We start from the raw sequence: 21,687 nt of genomic DNA on the forward strand, positions 1-21,687 counted from the left end.
CAGGCAGGAAAGGAGTCAGCAGAGAGGCTCAAATGGCCAGGTGAAAATACTTTTTTTTTTTTAAGAGAGAGAGAGAGAAAGAGAGCAAAAGGGTGAAGGGACCAGAAGCAGAGGGAGCAGCAGGTTCCCCACTGAGCAGGGAACCCAACGCAGGGCTCAGGACTCGATCCCAGAACCCTGAGATCATGACCTGAGCAGAAGTCAGACTAAGCCACCAAGGCACTCTTTTTATTACAGAAAAATGTTCCCACCACACCACTCCCACCCCCAGTGGTGCTGCAAACCATCCCTGTGATGAGGGCAAAATTATACAGAAGAGAGTGAAATATCTGCCTTAAGATTAGAAAAATCATCTTCTGGTCAAAACACCTGTGTTTGGGTCCACCTGGGTGGCTCAGTCATAGACCATGACCTTCGGATCAGGTCATGATCCCAGGGTCCTGGAATGGACCCCACATCAGGCTCCCTGTTCAGTGGGAAGCCTGCTACTCCCTCTCTCTCCCCCTGCTTGTGTTCCTCTCTCTCTCTGTCTCTGTCAAATAAATAAAATCTTAGGAAAAACAACAACAAAACACCTGTTGTGCCGGTTAGAATTCAAGATCTATGTATCTAAAGGACACTTTTAGGTGTTTTGGTTTTTTTTAAGATTTTATTTTTTGACAGAGAGAGAGACAGCAAGAGAGGGAATACAAGCAGGGGGAGTGGGAGAGGGAGAATCAGGCTTCCCCAGTTGGGGCTCGATCCCAGGACCCTAGGATCATGACCTGGGACTATGACCTGAGCTGAAGACAGATGCTTAACAACTGAGCCACCCAGGCGCTCCTTATTTTGGTTCATTTTTATAATGCATTTTGTCACTTCATTCTTTATTAACAGAATGGTGGGATGCAATCTGCTTTTAGGAACATCCTTACCCGACACACACGCAGTACTGGTAAAAGTTAAACATTACTTTCCGACCATGGAGGGGGTGGGGGGAATCATAGTTCTGTGGTACTAGCTAGAAACACAAAATCCATGGTATTTTTTTTTTTTAAGCAGTAGAGTTATTTGATACTGAACACTTTCTAGTGGTGAGTCTAGAAAATTTTTGAAAAATTACACCGTCTTTTCACTTGTAACACTCTGTGCAGTGACTATCATGACCCCCATTATACAGACTGGCATCCATAAGAAGAAATCTTAGAAACCCTGAACATTTGACTTAAGTCACAAGCTACGAAGTAGAGAAACTGAAGCCAGATCTGACTGTTAAAAATTATGCTGTACAAATTCATTCTCTGAGACGACCTCTAAAATGTGTGTTTGGAAGTCAGGAAATGGGTGGTGTGGGCACTATCTTGTCTAGATTAGGGACACAATACTGCAAGATCTCCTCGCAACTGCCTCTGTGATTAGTACACTCTGTCGGGAATTCACTTTCTTAGAAATGAAAAGGGCTTGTCCACTCTTCCAGTGCCATCTTCCAGCAGCTGAAAATGTATTCCCTTTTCTAATCCTGGGACCAAAGAGAGAAGACACCCCGAAAACTAAGTTTTAAAAATTTAGAATCAGAGGCTCCTGAGTGGCTCAGTCAGTTATGCATCTGCCTTCAGCAGATCCAGCCCCACATCAGGCTCCCTGCTTAGTCGGGAGTCTGCTTCTCCCTCTCCTTCTGCCGCATTTTCTCAAATAAATAAATAAAATCTTTAAAAAAAAAAAAAAACCCTATGAATAAAAAAAAGTAAAAACTTACAACCACAATAAACTGAATATTGATTTAAATATAAGGAAATGTAAAACAGTTAAAAGCCTCACTCAGGGGGCACCTGGGTGGCTCAGTGTGTTAACCCTCTGCCTTCGGCTCAGGTCATGATCCCAGGGTCCTGGGATCGAGCCCCACATCGGGCTCTCTGCTCAGCAGGGAGCCTGCTTCCTCCTCTCTCTCTCCCTACCTCTCTGCCTACCTGTGATCTCTCTCTGTCAAATAAATAAATAAAATCTTTTAAAAGAAAAAAATAAAAAGAACAACTACTTGAAAGCATTCAGTGCTGTAAGGAATTGAAGAAGTCAAGGTGTTAGAGAGAAGGAAAGTGCGGACAAGGCATTTGCAGTGCCGGAAAGACTGGGTATCCTCACAGAAAGTGGCAATTCGGAGGCTGGTTGGTAAGCTGACTAGTTTTGGGAACCCCACGGGTTATGAGGGGGAAACAATATAGGACCCACCCCGAACTGCCCTGGAGGGCTAAAAATAGACTCTGTTTCTAGTGCTCTGCTGAAAATTTTCATCTTATTACTTATATTATTAAGCATCTTAATAAGATATTTTAAAAAATTTTTTTACAAGATTTTATTTATTTATTTGACAGACAGGGATTACAAGTAGGCAAGAGAGGCAGGCGGAGAGAGGAGGAAGCAGGCTCTCCTCGGAGCAGAGGGCCCGATGCAGGGCTGGATCCCAGGACCCTGGGATCATGACCTGAGCCGAAAGCAGAGGCTTTAATCCATTGAGCCACCCAGGTGCCCCAATCATAGGTATTTTAAGTCTGATTTTAATAACTCTAGCCTCTGGACCTGGGTTTTATCTTATTTTCTGTTTTAGGTAAGCTCTTGTCTTTTTGTATGTCTAATATTGTCAGTTGAATACTCGATATTATGTATACAAACTTAAGTTGGAGCATAGCTCCCCATTCCTTAAATGCGACTGGGAATAGTGACTTCTTTCCAAAGAGTACAATACAAAGGAGGATAAAAGAGTGACTTTATAGTGGAGAAACCAACAAACACTACCTCAGCCCCGGGCTCAAGGTCAACATCAAGAACGATGAGCATGTTGATAGTATGTACCCTTGATGGCCCTTTACTCCTGGTTTTGCCCTGAAAAACCTGCAAACTAACTTATCATGAGAAATATATCACATTCACTACAGGGACCTTCTACAAAATACATGACCAATATTCTTCCTTCAAGGACATCAAGAACAAGGGAAGTCTGAGAAACTGTCGCAGCTTGAGGAAGTTCAAGGAGACCTGATGACTAAATGTAATGTGGTATCCTGGGTAAATCTGGGACAGAAAAAGAACATTAGGTTATAAAATAAGGAAATTTGAATTGAGTATAGGCTTTTGTCAATAATAATGTATTATTGTCATGTCATTAGTTGTGACAAAGGTACCATACTGATATTGGTAGTAGTTAGTAGTAGGGAAACTGGGTATGTTGCAGGAACTCTCTGCACTATGTTCTCAATTGAAATACGCAACTATTCTAAATATAAAGTTTATTTTTAAAAAGGTGTAGGGCACCTGGGTGGCTCAGTTGGTTGAGTGTCTGCCTTCAGCTCAGGTCATGATCTCAGGGTCCTGGGATCAAGTCCCGAGTTAGGCTCCCTGTGCTCAATGTGGGGCTCAAACTCACAACCCCACACCAACCAAGAGTTGCATTCTCTATGGACTGATCCAGCCAGGTGCCCCACAAATTAAGAATTTATTTAATTTATTTTTTATAAAGATTTAATTTATTTATTTGACAGAGAGAGAGGACACAAGAGCAGGGAGAATGAGAAGCAGAAGCAGTCTCCCCACTGAGCAAAGAGCCCAATGAGGGACTCGATTCCAGGACCCTGGGATCATGACCTGAATCAAAAGTAGATGCTTGGGGTGCCTGGGTGGCTCAGTGGGTTAAAGCCTCAGCCTTCAGTTCGGGTTATGATCCCAGGGTCCTGGGATCGAGCCCCGAGTCGGGCTTTCTGCTCAGCGGAGAACCTACCTCTCTTCCTCTCTCTCTGCCTGTCTCTCTGCCTGTTTGTGATCTCTGTCAAATAAATAAATAAAATCTTTAAAAAAAAAAAAAGCAGATGCTTAACCAACTGAGCCACCCAGGCGCCCCACAAATTAAGAATTCAATAGGTGGGGGCGCCTGGGTGACTCAGTGGGTTAAGCCTCTGCCTTCGGCTTGGGTCATGGTCTCAGGGTCCTGGGATTGAGCACTGCGTTGGGGTTCTCTGCTCAGCAGGGAGCCTGTTTCCTTCTCCCTCTCTGCCTGCCTCTCTGCCTTCTTGTGATCTCTTTCTGTCAAATAAATAAATAAAATCTTAAAAAAAAAAAAAAAAGAATTCAATAGGTGATTTTCACAACAGATTACACACAGCTGAATAAGAAATTAGTTAGGACACCTGGCTGTCTCAGTGGGTAGAACATCCGAATTGATCTGGGGGTTGTGAGTTCAAGCCCCATGTTGGGCATAGATACTATCTTAAAAAAAAAAAAGAAAGAAAGAAAGAAAGAAAAGAAATAAGTCAACTGAAAGATCAGTAAGAAGAAAATATCTGTACAGAAGAACAGAAGGAAAAAGATAAGAAATGCAGTAAAGAGCATAAGTGGCATATGCGGGTCACTACAAGAAGGTCCAACATAGGTAATTGAGTCCCAGAGGCAGAATTTAAAAAGAAGGAAGTAGAAGACATTTTTGAAGATATAATGGCCAAGATTTTCCAAAACTGAGGAATGACATCAAGACACAGAATCACACCCATGGGATTACAAAACAAACAAAAACGAAACAAAATGATGAGAATATCTTGAACCAACCAGAGAACAGAAAAATAGGAAGCAAAAGTACAGAACATGAAGAGCAAAGATTATGTAGAGAATGGTAGCTTTTAACAATTTTTTTTATTTATTTGACAGACAGAGATCACAAGTAGGCAGAGGCAGGCAGAGAGAGAGAAGAAAGCAGGCTCTCTGATCGATGCGGGGCTCGATCCCAGGACCCTGAGATCATGACCTGAGCCTAAGGTTGAGGCTTTAAGCCACTGAGCCACCAGGCGCCCCAACAATTTAATATAATAGTTTGGGAAACTGATGTTTTATGCTTTTTATTGAATATTATTTTTCAGTGAGTAGCAGTGGAAGAAGACTCCTAATGCTGCTGTAATTATCAGTACCAAATAGGTGTATAAAAATAAAATATAGGGCGCCTGAGTGGCTCAGTTGGTTGGGCAATTGCCCTCGGCTCAGGTCATGATCCCAGAGTCTGGGATCGAATCCCGTGGACTCCCAGCTCCATGGAGAGTCTGCTTCTCTCTATGACATTCTCTCTCTCTTTCAAATACATTTAAAAAAAATTTTTTTAATTTTTTATAAATATGGGGCACCTGTGTGGCTCAGTGGGTTGAAGCCTCTACCTTAGGCTCAGGTCATGATCTCAGGGTCCTGGGATCGAGCCCCACATCAGGCTCTCTGCTCAGCAGGGAGTCTGCTTCCCCCTCTCTCTCTGCCTGCCTCTCTGCCTACTTGACATCTCTCTCTGTTAAATAAATAAATAAATATTTAATAAAAATGTTTTAGATAAAATAAAATATTAAAATTAAACATCAGGGGCACCTGGGTGGCTCAGTGGGTTCAAGCCTCTGCCTTCGGCTCAGGTCATGATCCCAGAGTCCTGAGATTGAGCCCCACATTGGGCTCTCTGCTCTGCAAGGAGCCTGCTTCCTCCTCCTCTCTCTCTCTGCCTGCCTCTCTGCCTACTTGTGATCTCTGTCAAATAAATAAATTAAATCTTTAAAAAAATAAAAAATAAAATTAAACATCAGAAACTAATATAACTATTAAGTTGACTGAAATTAAAATTAAAACCTTTACACAGACCTGTACCCCTGGGGATAAAAATATATGTTTATAAAAAATTAAAAATTTAAAAAAAAATTAAAACCTTTAAAAAATGAAACATCAGATACATTTAATAATGTCTTTCTTTCTTCCTTCCTTCCTTTCTTTCTTTCTGAGAGAGAGAGCATGTGCATGCGTGAGAGGGGAGGGGGTAGTCAGAGGGAGAGAGAGAATCCCAAGCAGGCTCCATGTCCAGCATAGAGCCTGATACAGGGCTTGATCTCATGACACTGAGATCATGATCCAAGCCAAAATCAAAAGTTAGATGCTGAACCGACTGAGCCACCCAAGTGTCCCCCACTTTGAGAGATCTCTGTGTCCCTCTCACTGCCGGCCCCCTCCTCCCTCTACACATGCACTGCTGTTGGGAAGAGAGAGACTTTAAAAGCCTGAGTATGATTAAAAGAAAGAGACAGACAGGTAATATCAAAGAATCAGTCCAAAGAAAAAATAATTATTACTTCTGTCAATGTTCTAACTAGATTGCAATCACTCTGAGCATACATTAAGTTTTAGCCTATATAGGGCATTTCAAATTTTGACTCCCATACTTAATAGACATATCAAGAATGGAGGGAGTTGAAAAGGATCATGATTAGAGAGACTCAGGGGAAGATGCTGATGGAAGGAAAAGTGTACGACCACATGGGAGGGCCTTGCAACAGGGTCCGGAAGTGCTATACCACAACTATTAAGTATGTCTTCATTACCCAGCACCAACTGCTTTTATGTGGGATAATAAGTATTCTAATATGAGATCTTTGCCCTCAATAGCCTTTCATTATTATTCAAAAGCTTTTAGCAATATGTTGAGATTGACTCTGTTTTTGATAGCATGTGGATATTTCCCAGAAGTGGAAGAGAAAAAAAAGTGTCTGGATAGTTGGGCCATAAGGTCACAAACTGGCAGACAGTGTTTTACTCAGTAAGGTCTGAGAGTTTTTCGATACATTAGGACCCCCCTTGATCCTCCTTGATGATGAAGTTGATGGTAAGGCAGACAACTATTATAGAGGCTTGGGCTGAAAGCTTTGTTGGTGGGATATAGGACTGAATAGATATAAAGGAAAAAAACCATGACAGGCTACTCATAGGAAACCACTTGGATGTCCAATGCAAACAGAAATACCAAAGGACAAAGACAGAGAAACATTAGAAAGGAACTCCAAAGCAACTACACACCAAATCTTAACATGGGAAAGTTGTCTTGAGCTGTCATTGTTTGACACCCACCAATGACCCATCACTCATTCTACAGTTATGCTTACTTTAGCATCAACCTTGACACCTACCCTAACACCCCCAACCCAACCTCATCAACACCAAATGGCCATCCACCCAATGAGTGCTGATTACTCTTCAAATATAATTATTTTGAAGGATAACTGTACCTCTCAAAATGTAAAACACACATGCCGTATCAGCAAGCAGTGCCACTTCCAGAAGACTATGTTAGACACATGCAAAAGGATTTATGGTTCAAGTATTTTTATTTCAGCATACTTTGTCACAGAAATATTATAGAGTGAATATGTTTTTAACAAATTAAAGTATTTCTATATTATAAAATTGCCTTCTGACCTTGTAGAAATGAGTTAGACTTTCCAGGACTGACTGGGGATATTCATATTTATATTTCTGGGAGGTTTTTTTTTTTTAAGCTATACATAAATGCTTTTAAGAAGTGAATCAGGGGCACCCAGCTGGCTCTATCGGTGGAGCACGTGACTCTTGATCTTGGGGTTGTAGATTCCAGCCCCACGTTGGGTGTAGAGATCACTTAAAAATAAAATCTTTAAAAAAAAGGAGAAAGGTAATCGAAAAAAAGATTGCCTCTAATTTATCACTTGCACCCACATGCTCTGCCTTTTCTCCTGCTACAACAGACAACTTCTCTCTGCTCCTAACTAACGCCAAACTCAGCACTGGTACACAAAACCCCATCCCTTGGATGTAGCCCACGGTTTTGTTCTGGCCAGTTCTCCCCTCTCTCCTTCTTCATCAAGTTTTTTTCCCCTCCGTGGATTACATCCATCAGCACCAAAATTGTTCCCATTTCTCTCATTTCAAATACACCTTCTCTTGAAGCTACTTTCACCACCAGCCACTGCCCCATGTCTATAATTCCCTTACAATGAATGCCTCAGAAGAGGACAGTATTTCCATCCCTCCAGATCACACCATAATTTCTCCAATCCAGCAGTCTCTCTTAGCCACATTGACTGGGGGAAACTGGAACTTATATTTGTCCCAGTGTGAAGCTATATAAAATAGGCATCGATTATTTTACGTTGTTGAGGCACCTGGGTGGCTCAGTTGTTTAAAGCGTCTGACTCTTGGTTCTGGGTCAGGTGATGATCTCAGTCCCGCACTGGGCTCCCTGCTCAGCCTGCTTGTCCCTCTCCTTCTGCTCTTCTCCCTGTTCACTCTTTCTCTTTCTCAAATAAATTAATTAAATCTTTTTTTTAAATATTTTATATTGTTGGCAGTAATACTACTTTATATGAAGACCAAGATTATTTAACTTCCAGTTTATAGAAAATTTAGGGCATAAAAGGAAAAGTTAGGTGAACCCGGGAGAAAATAAGCAGAAAAATCCAAAATATGAGACATTCTAGAGAATCCAGTGCCTTCAGCATTTCACAATGTCACAAAAGAAAGACTGTTCTAGATTTAAAAAGAGATGTAAGGAGTGTTACAGACAAATGCAACACATGGTTTTAGACTGGATTGGGTGACGGAGCCACAGGACCAGATTCTGAGCAAGACCAAGCCCTAAAAAGACAGCAATCTTCAAGATTGAAGAGTAGTCTGATTTCTTATTTTTTCCTGACTCACGAGTTAGAAAAGTTATTGAGAAATCACTGAATTCCTGGTGCTTCCATGAAGCACTCCATGTCTTGGGCAACCGAAACAGACACAAGCAGAACAGTCATCTACTAACCCTCCCAATCTGCCCTAGGAGATACGCCCTTATTCCCCCACACAGCTGGCCACCATCTACCCTGAGATTTTTTTTTTTCTTTTTCCTCATCTGGTCATCTGTTTCCCTGAATATATTTCCTTTATTGTTATATACTTGGGTTTTATGATAGCACATAGCAATTCATTTTATTTAGTTTTTCAGCTTCTCTTTTTTAAAAAAAGATTTCATTTATTGGGGTGCCTGGGTGGCTCAGTGGGTTAAGCCTCTGTCTTTGGCTCAGGTCATGATCTCAGGGTCCTGGGATCGAGCCCCCACATCAGGCTCTCTGGCGGGGAGCCTGTTTCTTACTCTCTTTCTGCCTGCCTTTCTGCCTACTTGAGATCTCTCTCTCTTTCTCTCTCTCTCTCTCTCAAATAAATAAATAAATAATCTTTTTAAAAATCCTTAAAAATAAAAATAGATGAAGGATTCTTTTTTAAGAGTTTATTTATTTATTTGACAGAGGGAGAGAGATCACAAGTAGGCAGAGAGAGAGGAGGAAGCAGGCTCCCTGCCGAACAGAGAGCCCCAACACGGGGATCAATCCCAGGACCTCGGGACCATGACCTGAGCCGAAGGCAGAGGCTTAACCCACTGAGCCACCCAGGCGCCCCAGATGAAGGATTTTTAATGGCCTACCATCAGATATCCCCAGATGGCTTCAGAATTCTGCATTAGTAGTATGTTTGTACACTGACGGGAAACATCTAGTACTGGAGGAAATAGGTGATGACGCAATAGACAACCGCAAGACTTCCCGGAGTCCAAGCCGGGAGCAATCAGAGAGGATGAGCTCAGGCACGACGCAGGCCGTACCGGCCTTAGAAAGGAGCAGAGATATATCATGTGAGGACGGTTTTATGATGAAGGACTTGAACGGCTTTGCTTGTAGTTTTCGGGGAGGAAGGATATTTTCTTCCATTTCCAAGATTCTTTTTACTAACAACTTTTTGTTAGAAGGGCTACATCCTCCTCTCTCTCTCTCTCTCTCTCTCTGCCAGCCTCTCTGCCTACTTGTGATCTCTCTCTGTCAAATAAACAAATAAAATCTTTAAAAAAAAAAAAAAAAGAAGAAGAAGAAGAAGAAGGGCTACATTCTCAAAGCTGAACACAGAAAAAGAAGCAATTTTGAGAACCTGGTATTGACAATGGAGGAAAAAAATTAAACTCTTAGAGAGCTTTTGAACAACTGGAATTGAGAAAGAAAATGCGAGTCCTTCAACTGAGAAAGGAGCAAAGGGTGGTTCTCCACTTTTTTTTATTACTTTTTTAAAATTAACACATAATGTGTCATTTGTTTCAGGGGTACAGGTCTGTGGTTCATCATTCCTACATAATTCACAGCACTCACCATAGCACATACCTGTGTCCCATCACCCAGAGTCCATCACCCAGCCACCCCAGCCCTTTCACCCCCTGCCCCTCCAGCAGGGTGGTTCTGCATTTTATACTGAATGCTGAGAATACAGACAATTGTTTGAGAAAAAAGGATGATTCTGCACCTCTTGGAGAAGAATTCTCCTTGACACTGTTGGTGCCTCTCTGTGAAAACAAAGGGTTCAAGATTTGTTGCTTGGAACTCACAAAAATCCACAGGTCTATTTGTTTACGGTTCACAACTCAGATACATTACGTATTATTTCTGTTAATGGCATTGCTGGGAAGACAGCTCCAACTTGTGTCCTAAATTTAATTCATGTCGAGTAATAAAGACATGACATTTTTATGACTATAAAAGATAAAACAGCAGCAGTCAATAATAATCTGTACTTAGTGGGGAAGCTTGCTTAACGAACCTAAACCTTATTTCCTAAGTCATCATGAATGGGAACAACCCATTATCGCCATGTGAGAGTCTTCATAAAGGAGTAAACAAACTTTGATAGGTGCACAAGTGCAATATGTCTGAGAAATTTTGCATTAAAAAGAACATAAACCATTAAGTAGTCGGCTTTTACATGTTTTACCTGATCAGATAAAACAAACAAAACTATAAACTTTTGTATAAGCAAAAAATGTATACCTTTTTTGAGCAAATGTGTATGTCTGTAAAAAGTCATAACTATAGAGGTACCTGGGTAATTTGTTCGGTTAAGTATCTGACTTCGGCTCAGGTGGCGACCTCAGGGTCCTGGGATGGAGCCCCACATCGTCCCTCTCCCTTTGCCCCTCCCCCTGTTTGTTCTCTCCCTCGCTCTCTCTCAAATAAATAAAATCTTTTTAAAAAGTCATAGCTATAGGTTTTAACATTTTTATACTACATAAAAAATATATTCTAAATCCTAACTATATCAAAGGCAATAAATAAAAATAGCATTAAAATAAGGTAACTAATGTGTTTAATAAGAAGCTCCTTCACTTTAAAGATTTATTTACTTATTTGAGAGAGAAAGAAAAAGAGGGGAAGAGTGTGACGGGGGAGGGGCAAAAGGAAATGAGGGAGAGAGGAAGCCAACTTCCTGCTGAGCCTGGAGCCTGACATGGGGCTCGATCCCACATCCCTGAGATCATGAACTGAGCCCAAACCAAGAGTCAGATGCTCGACCAAATGAACAACTCAGGCACCCCAGCAACAGCAATGTTTTTTTACTCTTTAATGCCTTTCTTGCAATTGAGTGTGTTTTCTCATTAAAAGAAAAACATTGGGATGCATGGGTGACTCAGTCGGTTCAGTCACTGCCTTCAGCTCAGGTCATGATCCCAGGATCCCACATCGGGCTCCTTGATCAGCAGGGAGCCTGCTTCTCTCTCTGCCTCTGCCTACCACTCTGCCTGCTTCTGCTCTCTCTCTCTCTCTGACAAGTAAATAAATAAATAAAATATTTAAAAAGAAAAGAAAAGAAAAATATTTGGGGGCGCCTGCGTGGCTCAGTGGGTTAAGCCTCTGCCTTCCGCTCAGGTCACGATCTCAGGGTCCTGGGATCGAGCCCCGCATCGGGCTCTCTGCTCAGCGAGGAGCCTGTTTCCCCCTCTCTCTCTCTGCCTGACTCTGCCTACTTGTGATCTCTGTCTGTCAAATAAATAAATAAAATCTTAAAAAAAAAAAAAAAGTAGAGACATGAAATTATTTGCCCCATGATTTTCATAAAATTATACTATGAGTAACCAGTAAGAGTAGCTCATGTTTTCAAGCTCTTATCTGCCATTTTTAACTCTCACAGAACAAGTCCTCCTTCCTGTGGAGCTCTCACAATTGTGTCCCCGGCTCCAGCTTACCAAGACCAGTCAAGGCTTTCCTGTAAATCAAACGCAGGCCCCTCGCTGCCTGGGCAAGCACTCACTATCTTTCACACTGCCCAAAGTACCAGGAATGAAAGTCTATACCACAAAAACACTGCAAAAAAAAGTTCTAGTACCGGCACGCTTGGTGGCTCAGCTGGTTGAGCCTGACTTTGGCTCAGGTCATGATCTCTGGGTCCTGGGGTCAGCCCCACAGTGAGCCCTGACTAAGGCCTGAATTGAGCCTCACACTGAGCCCAGCTTAGCTCCTGCTTTAGCTTCTGGCTCCACGTTCAGCAGGGAGTCTGCTTCACCCTCTCCTTCTGACCCTCCCCCCTATCACCCATGCTGTCTCTCAACGAAATAACATCTTAAAAAAAACAAATAAAATCTTTATAAAAATGAATTATAAATTCACATAATATAGATAGCAATGTATGTGATAGATAATTATAGTATTTATAAAAACAAAACATTGTAGATAACACAAATGTGATCATAAGAACTAATGGATGATGCTGGAGATATACAGACTAAATTATTATACACCCAATAAAACTCATATATTTTGAAAAATGTTTAATAGAAGGAAACATACTTGATGTAATATGTGAAAAAAAGTCAGAGGACATTGCCAGAGGGTTTAAGAAGATAAAGAAGTAAGCACTGGGATTCCCAAAAAATGAATTAAAATTTTCCCAAAAAGATTATAAATCGGCATGTATATGGTTTTCACAACTTTCTTTAGACTGTGCATACAAACAAGTGTATATATATGAAAAATAATGAAAACAAAGGAACATCTAAATTATTATTTTTGTATTGGACTGTTAGGGTAAAGGTGATTACATAATTTTCTTTTCTTTTGTTCTTCCCATTTCCAAACCCAATTTCCTTTGATACTCACTTAATCTGAGATGCCTGGGTGGCTGAGTTGGTTAAGCCGCTGCCTTCAGGTCAGGTTGTGATCCCAGGGTCCCAGGATCAAGTACCACATTGGGTTCCCTGCTCAGCCGGGAGCCTGCTTCTCTCTCTTCCTCTGCCTGCCTCTCTGCCTGCTTATGCACTCTCTCTCTGACAAATAAATAAAATCTTGAAAGAAAAAAATTACTCACTTATTCTTTTATTAGCCAGAAATATGTTACTCCCTTTTTTTACAGCCCATGTCTGAGCTAGACCTGGCCTCTACCCAAAATAATTCCATAGCTGAACACATACCACTCTCTCCAACCATAACCTACCTGGTCATATCAACGCTCAGGCAGTTATTTCTTTTAGTAATTTTTCTAATGAATCAAGATGTGCAAAATAAAGGGTGCCTGGGTGGCTCAGTCATTAAGCATCTTCCTTCGGCTCAGGTCATGATCCCAGGGTCCTGGGATGGAGCCCTGCATCCAGCTCCCTGTTCCGTGTGAAGCCTGCTTTTCCCTCTCCCACTCCCCCTGCTTGTGTCCCCTCTCTCTCGCTATGTCTCTCTCTGCCAAAAAAAGTAATAAATAAAATCTTTTAAAAAACTTTTGTGCAAAATAAATAAATAATTTAAATAATTTTATGGGGTGCCTGGATGGCTCAGTGGGTTAAAGCCTCTGCCTTACGCTCAGGTCATGATCCCAGGGTCCTGGGATGGAGCCCTGCATCCGGCTCTCTGCTCAGCAGGGAGCCTGCTTCCTCCTTTCTCTCTCTGCCTGTCTCTCTGCCTACTTGTGAACTCTGTCAAAAAAAAAAAAAAATCTTTAAACAATAATAAAATATTTTATTAAATAAATAAATAAATAAATAAATAAATAAATAAATTTTAAGGAGATGTGCAGTGTGGGGTACCCGGCTGTCTCCGTTGACAGAGCATGAGACTCTTGATCTCAGGCTCATGAATTCAAGCCCCGTATTCGGAGTGGAGCCTACTTAAAAAAATAAAATAAGGGACACCTGGGTGGCTCAGTTGGTTAAGCAGCTGCCTTCAGCTTAGGTCATGATCCCAGCATCCTGGGATCGAGTCCCACATCAGGCTCCTTGCTCGGCGGGGAGCCTGCTTCTCCCTCTGCCTCTGCCTGCCATTCTGTCTGCCTGTGCTCACTCTCTCCCCTCTCTCTCTGATAAATAAATAAAATCTTTAAAAAAATAAAATAAAATAAAATAAAAACAAAAATGAAAATGTACAGTGCTTTTCACCTCCCACATCCTCCATTCTTGACTAACTTGTCAAACCCTTCTACTTCTAGGTCTCAGTAAAGCCTCAGTATTACCCTCTAACTGATCTTTTTCAAATTAAGAGTTTCTTGACTTATTATTATTTTTAAAGACTTTATTTATTTACTTGATAGAGAGAGCACAAGCAGGGGGAACAGAAGAAGGAGAAGCAGGCTCCCTCCCTATTATAGCAGGCACTCCTATTATTATCTTTAAAGTAGGCTCCACACCCAACATGGGGCTCGAACTTGAGATCGAGGATCACATGCTGACTCTTGACTGAGCTCCAGGTGCTCCAAGAGGGTCTGGGCCTTTAACCCAAATCCCTAACTCACCTTTCTGACTTGAACAGTATCTCCTGATTCTAATAATATCTGTACCGGTTTCTCTACTTGGCCTTGATATTCTAACTGAACTGACATTTGTCTTTTAGAGATGTTTTAACTATTGCTTTTACCTTTATATTTTACTCTTTGCTTGTATTTATTGAACAAACTGATTGAGAACAAGTGATGGAGGATGAAAAGGGGGGACTAAATGTAACCCACTCTTTGAAGAACTTTGTAGGTTACAGGACAAGATGGTAGGTGCTTAGAGTGAGATGTAGGTTTAAGAGAGAATTGCTCTTTTCAAATAAGAAAATTTTGAGCACGTTTAAGTGCTTAAGGCAATAACCCAACATTGTTGCAAGTTGCCTAAATTCAGTGTACAGTGAACTAAATTTTGATATGTTGCATTTCCTTATTAGTTCCATAGATTATCATCACCCCAACCCAACCCTAATAGCTACAGCAGAACAGAGGAGGGACACCTGGCTGGTTCAGTCGGTAGAGCATGCAAATCTTGATCTGTGGACATGAGTTCCAGCCCCATGTTGCACATAGAGATTATTTTTTTAAAAAGAAGAAGAAGAAGAAGAGAGGGAAAAAAAGAAAAAACACAAGAAAAAAAGGAAGGAGAAAAGAAGAACAAATTTCAGAAGTACTTGAGCACTGGAGCAGCTAAAATCAAAACACCAATTTCTTGAAAATAGCACTTCCCAAACAAAATTCTTCCCATGGCTCATCAAGTCTTAAAACAAATCCACGACTAGAGCGTATCATGCTTAGCGAAATAAGTCAAGCAGAGAAAGACAACTATCACATGATCTCCCTGATATGAGGAAGTGGTGATGTAACATGGGGGCTTAAGTGGGTAGGAGAAGAATCAATGAAACAAGATGGGATTGGGAGGGAGACAAACCATAAGTGACTCTTAATCTCACAAAACAAACTGAGGGTTGCTGGGGGGCGGGGGGTTGGGAGAAGGGGGGGGGGGGTTATGGACATTGAGGAGGGTGTGTGCTATGGTGAGTGCTATGAAGTGTGTAAACCTGGCAATTCACAGACCTGTACCCCTGGGGACAAAAATATATGTTTATAAAAAATAAAAAATTAAAACAAAAAACAAAAAAAAAACAAATCCATGATTCTGTTACTCACACGCAATCACAGTGAAGACTTGTGAGGTCTATACACAAGAAACAGGCAGGAAAAACAGAGAGAAATGTTCTCATGGCTTCACACTCAAAATGGTGACATTTTTCTAGGAAAAAAATCCCACCTATTAGTTTAAAAGTTACTTAGAAAGCTTGGGGTGCCTGGGTGGCTCAGTGGGTTAAGGCCTCTGTCTTCAGCTCAGGTCATGATCCCAGGGTCATGGGATTGAGCCTCCCATCGGGCTCTCTGCTCAGCAGGGAGCCTGCTTCTCCTCTCTCTCTGCCTGCCTCTCTGCCTCCTTGTGATCTCTGTCTGTCAAATAAATACATAAAATCTTAAAAAACAAATTCTCACCAGTTTCTTTTTTTTTTTTATTAAGATTGTATTTATTTATTTATTTGACAGAGCGAGAGCTCACAAGCAGGCAGAGAGGCAGGCACAGAGAGAAGGGGAAGCAGACTCCCCGCCAAGCAGAAAACCTGACATGGGACTCGATCCCAGGACCCCAAGACCACGACCTGGGCCAAAGACAGAGGCCCAACCCACTGAGCCACCCAGGCGCCCTCTCACCAATTTCTAAAGGTTAACTTGCTCCTCTGCTTCTCATTTCCCAGAGGAAATCTTCTAGCCTTGCAAACACCTCCCTTTTCTCACTACAATTTAAGCTTTGTTCATTGATGTATCCCAAAGACCTAGAAGACCACTGAGCGCATAACAGGCCCTCCATTTGGACTAGATGAATGAATTCATCAATGATGACCTCTAATGCACTCTTGTCTTCTTGCTAGATTTAGAAATTTACAAAAGTGGCACCATCAACCACTAAGTTTTTCCTGGGACTTTCCTTTAATTTTTCGTGTCAACATCATGGACGTAAAAGCTGTCTTTTTCTTTTACTTCTCCTTTTCACCCCCAGTTCCCCCAAGGCTGAACTGTGCTTGGACTAGCAGTAGACTGTGTTGAAAAATTGGCGAGCTTCCCAGCAAAGTTCTCCATGTGTGCTACTCAGAGGCCCAACGCCCCCTCCACACACATGTTCATTCCTCTGCTCGGTTTCTGCTGTGTCCCTCGCCTACTGTATGATTTCTTAGGACAGGGAACCCTACCACTCAGAGACACTCCCGTACCCCACATTACCAAATGTACTCTAATAGAAAATCCCCCCAACCCCAATTTCAGAATGGTAGCTTGAATTCTTGGTGCTTTCCCAGCCTGCACCCCCAGGGGGGACGATGAGGATTAATACAGAGTCGTTCACGAGGGGTCCTTTCTCAGCTTTTGAAAGAACTTCACTCCCCTAATGGGAGCCTATTACTTCCTGATCTGCCATACTTTGGTCCTTTCCAATAGTCTGTTTTCCTCAGAAGTTCACCTACCCCTTTCATTTGTTTCCGTTGAGTTTTTCACACTACAACTTGCTTCCTGCCCATCCCCTCTCATTAGGTTACAGGAAAATAACTGTCACCTTACACAGACTCCATTACACTAAAAAGGTGAACTAGCAGCAGTAGCAACTCATGGGAGCTCGTGAGACATGCAAATTCTTGGGTCCCACCCAACACCTCTTGAAACGCCATCTACATTTTATTTTATTTTATTCTTTTTCTTTTTTTAAGATTTTATTTATTTATTTGACAGAGAGAGAAAGACCGTGAGAGAGGAAACACAAGCTCCCTCCAAACAGGGAGCCAAATTCGAGGGCTTGATTCCAGGACCCTGGGATCATGATCTGAGCCCAAGGCAGATGCTTAACGACTGAGCCACCCAGGCACCCCTCCAAAGAATATTTCTGAAGATTGGACGAGGAGTGGGCAATACAGTGGAATGGTTAGATCAAGGTTCAGCTCTTCCACTGGCTGTGACCTTAGCCAACAGTTTCCCCATCTGTACAACAGTGATCAAAGTATGAACCATCACAAGTTTTTTATCTTGAGTGGTCATCTGATTCCTATCTCTCCAGATTAGAACTCAGTATCATAAGCCCATCAGATTTTCTTCACTGAAAAGGCTATGAAAATCACAAAGATCAGGGCAGAAATAAATGAAATAGAAAGCAGAAAACCAAAAATGATTAACAAAACTAATAGCTTTTAAAAAAAGATTTAAAAAATTAACAGACATTTAGCTAGACTAAGAAAAAAAGGGAGGGGCACCTGGCTGGCTTAGTCTGTGAAGCCTGCGGCTCTTGATCTCTGATCTTAGGGTTGTGGGTTCAAGCCCCTTGCTGAGTGTAGAGATTACTTAAAACCAAATCTTTAAAAAAAGTTTCTAATTTTTCAGTAAGTGGATAAAAAGCAGCCCATAGTCATGCTGGTTAGGAAACAGTAGGCTTCCTTGCTTTCTTCCTCTCTGGGCCCCACTTTTTTTTTTTTTTTTTTTTTAAGATTTTATTTTTAAGTAATCTCTACGACCAATGTGGTGGCTTGAATTTAGAGCCCCGAGATCAAAAGTCTCATGTTCTGCTGACAGCGGGCTCACGACCCTGGGCCTGGTTTTCTGATAGACTTCTAGTTCATGTGTACAGAGCAAGTACACAGGAGTGAGAAGTCCCATCGGGTCACATATCTCAGTAGTTTTAATCTGTCCTGGAAAATCTCTAATGGGCCTGGGTGGAGGCAGCATTGCTTTCTATCCTGGCCAGTTCTTCCTGTCTCAGTTGCCCCTGCTGCGGGGGAAGGGGGTTAGCTTGACTGCAAGTCGCTCCGGATGCAGAAAGAAACAGCAATCACTCAAAAGTACCTGCCCCACTAGGCTGCGGTTCAACGGGAAGCCCTCGAATTGTATAAATGTTATTTGTGGTCAAGAGTTTGCTGTTTGTTTGCTTGTCTGCTGATGCTTTAACATTTCTCAGGCTATTTTTAGTACTGAAGTCTGGATGGTTCTGAGTTCAGAGCAATCATGGCAGCAGTGCCCACTGAGAAAGCGGACTCGGTACATGGACGTGCGTATGTACGCGCGCGTGCGCCCATATAGGGTGGGATGATTTAACAATTAACTGACAGTGATGTGGGCTTTTTTATTGCACTGAGATGTGCCAAGGATGTGCCAATGTTTATATTTGGCCCAAAAGGCCCTTCCAAATTGTAATAAATATTTATCAGACTCCGCAGCACTAATATCAATCAATAAGCCATAGCCTTAAAATAAAACAACAACAACCACAGTATTTTCTCTTAACTTTGAAAGTATTAGATTTTCATCATGGAGAAAATAAATAATGTAGAAAGTGAAAAGAAAAAAGAAAAATCACCTGCAATTGAATGAGCCAGCCTGAACATTTTTGTTGTGTTTCTTCCCAGTCTTATTATCCATAAATATGCGATGTAATGTTTGTATCATCACATCCTTCTTGGAGATTTCAAGGGAGGCATCAGTTAGAAATGAGCCTGCCCCAGGCACAGCTGTAGGGCTAGAGCCCAAACCCGACAATTCATTCGTCCCTGAGACAGAAACAGAGTTAGAAGCTTCTCCAGCAGGCAGGTCCCAGCGTGGAAAAGAACATTGTGTTTGACCTTGGGGATTTGAAAAGAACAGTGTATTTGGCATTCAGATGATAGGCCAGTGCCTTTCACCTAACTACAGAGAATTTTTCTCAAGGAACAAGTTGACAACATTCTATCCCATCCACACACACCCCTCTTTTTTTTTTTTTTTTTTTTTTTTTGGTTAATCTCAGATATTGGATTACCCTCTATGGCAAATTTTACACCTCCACTGAAAAACAATATTATAGATCTTTCCCTCACTGTCCTCAAAAAAAGCCAATCTTTCCAACTCCTTGATTGTATTCTCCTAGCCTCCAGAACTGTGAGTCATAAATGTTGTCTACACCACCCACTTGGGATACTTTGTTACAACATCCCTAAGTTGAACTTTACTGAGAAGAGGTGAAAAATATGTCTCAGGTCTTAACCTATTGTTGTTATTTAAATTCTGCTCCAGGTGGATGTCAGAATTGCTATTTTCTTTTCTTTTTAAGATTTTACTTATTTATTTGACAGAGACAGACACAGTGAGAGAAGGAACACAAGCAGGGGGAGTGGGAGAGGGAGAAGCAGCCTCCCCCCCACCACCCACCCCGCCTTCCCACCAGCAGGGAGTCCAATGTGAGACTCCATCCCAGGACCCTGGAATCATGACCTAAGCCAGAAGCAGCCGCTCAAAGACTGAGCCACCCAGGTGCCCACCTATTATTTTGAAAATATACAACCTATACTTTGAAAATAAATAATACTATTGCCCCTCTTAAAAAATATTTTAAAAGTCTGATATAAAGATACTATGAGTGCCTCTCTACAAATGGATGTCTGGGAGTTTACACTTCACATTTTAAAACTGCCAGCATTGAGAACACCAGGACATTTTTCAAGTCTTATCACTGTTATTTGACTTAAAAAAAAAAAATACTTATACCAGAATTGGAGTTGCTAACAGAATACTGGAAAAAATTTTCTATCACACAGGATGCCTGGTTGGCTCAGCCAGCTAAGCATCTGCCTTCAGCTCAGGTTATGATCCCAGGGTCCTGGGATCAAGTCCCACATCAGATTCCTTGCTCAGTGGGGAACCTGCTTCTCCCTCTGCCTGCCACTCTCCCTGCTTGTGCTCACTCTCTCTCTCTGATCTAAAAATAAATAAAATATTTTTTTAAAAAAGAAAAAAAGGAAAGAAAAGAATTGCCATCAGAAGCATCAGAAGCAGACCACTGAAGTATTCTCTGATGGTCCTATGGCATAAAGCACCAAGTTTTCCTAAAACCTGTTTTGCAGAGAAAAACTACACAGCAGTTCTTTATGATTCTTCAAGACATTGTTGCCTTGATTCTAGAGACTACTGTAGTAAACACCTGCTGCTTTCAGCTGGTGGCGGTTTAAATGAGATCCATTCTCAGCTCTCTGTGTCATCCCTATTATGGTTCAGCTACTGTTACTCCGGAAGTTAACAAATCTTTGCTTTCCGTCCTCTGGAACAAACTATAGTCCCTTGTAGTGGGCAGAAGGGTCCGCTCTCCTTCAGGCATTCGCTTGCCAGCACTTCCAGTCTCACCCAAGGGCCTACTCTTCGTAATACTCCAGATAAGCATGTGATATGAAGCAAGCAAGAGCGGTGATTCTCAAAGTGTCCTCCCTGGGTGAGCAGCTTGGCACCACCGGGGAGCTTGCGAAACATGCCCGTTTTTGAGTCTCACCTTTGAGCTACGGGATCAGGAACTCTGGGGGTGAATCCCAGGAGCCTCTGCTTTAACAAGGCCTCCTGGAGATTATTATGCCTGCAAAAGTTTGAGAAGCACTTGCTGGGTAGAGAAGGGGCGATGGGGGGTTAGGGAATGTTGCCAAAGGGGTTTTGCTAACCTTTCATAAGCCCGTTCTTCAGTAGAACACTATGAGAAGCATTTGTAAGAAGGAAAATGTACTATACTAGAGCCTCTGTACAAAACCTCTGCACCACACCAGCCTCTAGCCAGATCGCTGTGAAACAGATGTGTCCTTTGGACAAATGTAAGCTACAGAGATTTCAGATTTGCTGATCTGGAAAGGTTCTGACACATTTCCTTTCATCACTTATCTGTACTGCTGTTCTTTTTCACTCTGGAAACGCAAGCCTTCTGTTCATGTTTTAAGTACAGGTGGTTATTATTTCAACCAGCTAAGTAGGTCAGAACAGAAATACCTCACAGTGTGATTCTCAGATCCCCCAGGGATGATCCCTTTAGCCTTCCTGGACAGCAGCCTGACTTGGACGGTTTGGAATCAGACAGCCCTTTCTCTCCATCACTGCTAAACTGTGACTTAACCCAGCTGCTGATCTGCTCTAAGCAGCAGCTTCCTCATTCATGAAATGATTATAGTAGTTTCTATCTCCTAGGGCTGTTTTAAGTGTTAAATAAAATTATTTAATATTCTTATTTTTTTTTAAAGATTTTATTTATGTATTTGACAGAGAGATCACAAGCAGGCAGAGAGGCAGGGTGGAGGAGTGGGAGAGGGAGAAGCAGGCTCCCCGCTGAGCAGAGAGCCCATTTGGGGCTCGATCCCAGGACCTCGAGATCATGACCCGAGCAGAAGGCAGAGGCTTAACCCGCTGAGCCACCCAGGCGCCCCTATTTAATATTCCTATCTTAATAACATATTACTGGGGCTCCTGGGAGGCTCAATGGTTAAGAGTCTGCCTTCAGCTCAGGTCATGATC

The 21,687-nt window shown here is 41.9% G+C and overlaps 1 long non-coding RNA gene across 2 annotated transcripts in view; it reads right to left on the reverse strand.

Moving 5' to 3' along the window:
• Window positions 1–12,897, reverse strand: part of LOC132020805 (uncharacterized) — a 55,129-nt gene extending 42,232 nt beyond the window's left edge. For both annotated transcript variants that reach the window (XR_009405090.1, XR_009405089.1), the window contains exon 1: window positions 12,741–12,897. This is a non-coding gene — a long non-coding RNA (uncharacterized LOC132020805). The remainder of the gene's footprint in view (window positions 1–12,740) is intronic.
• Between the last annotated feature and the right edge of the window lie 8,790 nt (window positions 12,898–21,687).

This window comes from Mustela nigripes, chromosome 6, assembly GCF_022355385.1.
Source record: "Mustela nigripes isolate SB6536 chromosome 6, MUSNIG.SB6536, whole genome shotgun sequence".
NCBI lineage: Eukaryota > Metazoa > Chordata > Mammalia > Carnivora > Mustelidae > Mustela > Mustela nigripes.